Genomic DNA, 1,884 nt, shown 5'->3' on the forward strand with positions numbered 1-1,884 from the left:
CTGAGAGTAAAACCGAAGCACAGGCTGGGACAAGGGAAGCTCTTTTCCTCTGCTGTAATGACTGAGTAATGCTTTGGAGACAGACTTGCTCTGCAGAGGCTTGGGCTTGCCTGCATGAGCCACGCGTCCCCGGCTGGGGCACCCAGGAAGGAGCCCCACTTTTATTTCCCTTGCTCCTTTAGGACCTCTCTGAAGCCAGTGGAGGAGCCTCAAGCAATGGGATGAGCCCCGGAGCATCAGTATTGCCAGTCCCTTTTAGCTGTGTGTTCTCCAGCCAGAGATGGGCCATGGGAAGGCTCCGGCCAGCACGGGCTGGGGAGTCCCCGCTCTGCCCAGGTATGTCTGAGCCCACCAAAGCACCCCTGGGCACCACATGGAGGGGAGCTGGGGGCCACTTTTGTGCCTCCAGCAGTTAGTTCCAGGTCCTCAAAGGGCTGAGAGACCGTGACTGCAGCCCTGACACGACAGCACAGCCCTGCCTGCATCCCATGCTCCAGGAAGCAGCGGCAGGGGGCGGCGGCCAGCGGCAGGTCTCAGCAGCAGCTTGTACAGCTGCCAGGGGAATTTTGGCACGGCTTTGCGGTACGGTAACTTAATGAGCATAACACGGGCTCCTCTGTGCCTCGTTCCCTGCTGGCAGCTACTTGAGCAGCCCCTGAACCATGGGCCCAAAGTGCTGCTGCTGCAGAGTTCCTGCCCCAACAAGAAGAGTTTTGGTGCAGTGAGGAATGCTCAGCTTCCCCTGCAGACACCCCACCACAGCCACCCAGCTGGAGCAGCACGGAAAGGCATGTTCTTCTAAGGAATAGAGTCCTTTGAGCAGGGGAAATCCCTGCTGTTACTGGTAACACAAAGGATTTGGGCACCTACCCTTGGCAAGGAAGTGTCCTGCTCCAGATCACCAGCTGGCTCACGGATGAGGTGGGCTGCTGTAGGTGCGATGTCTCACAGAGCACGTCCAGCGCTGAGCTGGGGAGAGAAGAGAATTCATGGGGTTTATTGGGATCTGTGCTGGACCCAGGCACGACCCCAGGCAGCCCCTCTGCTGCTGTATGTTTAACCCCCCGGTTTAGGTGCTTGTCCAAGAACTGGGAGCAGCATTAAAGTGGGCCCAGAGGAGTCCGAGGCTGGCACAGGAGTCACAGCTCAAACCATTACGATAGTTTAAGTCATTAATTTGCTCTGATGTCTCCTTCAGCACCTGCCAAGATGCTCACCCAGTCCCAGGTGCAGGTCTGTGTTTCTTCTCATGGTACCCAAAGCGCATTCCTGGGACCAGCTGCCTGGTCCTGTTCACTGCTGGAATTACAGGGACAAACGGGAGGACGGGAGCAGCCTCCCCTTCTTCTTTTCCTCAACCAGACCAGAAATAGCCCAAGTCCCCAGAGCGCAGGTGAGGCTGCCTGCTGGGAAGCGCTGCTGGACCACGGCATGGTGGCTGCCAGGGAGGCTCTGGGGAGCCGAGACCAACCCAACAGAGGCCAAATGACAACCCCAGATGGGGTTTTTATGGCTCACCTCCCCTGAGGATGGCTGCGAGGCATTAGTAGAGGGTGACCTGCAAATGTGCTCTGGGAGAGGCTGGTGGGAGCTGCTGGGGCTCCTCGTCCTACTCGCAGCCCAGGGCCTCTGGTGCAGGGCAGAGCAACCCAGGACTCGCCTGCCCTCCATCCATGGGGCTGCACCCGCTCCCCACGGGCACCCGGAGCGCTCCTCGGGGCGGTTTGGGAAGGGCTTCGGCTGCTTTCCATAAAGTGGTTCCTGTTTGCAGGCACCAACTGATCCGGACATTTGCATGTGACAGGCTGGGCTCGCTCGGCAGACTCTGCCCACAGCCAAATGGGGTGCACCGAGCACCCCCGGGACAGCATCACACGGTCAGTG

The sequence above is a fragment of the Nestor notabilis genome, unplaced genomic scaffold (genome assembly GCF_000696875.1).
Source record: "Nestor notabilis isolate BGI_N333 unplaced genomic scaffold, ASM69687v1 scaffold23170, whole genome shotgun sequence".
Lineage (NCBI taxonomy): Eukaryota > Metazoa > Chordata > Aves > Psittaciformes > Psittacidae > Nestor > Nestor notabilis.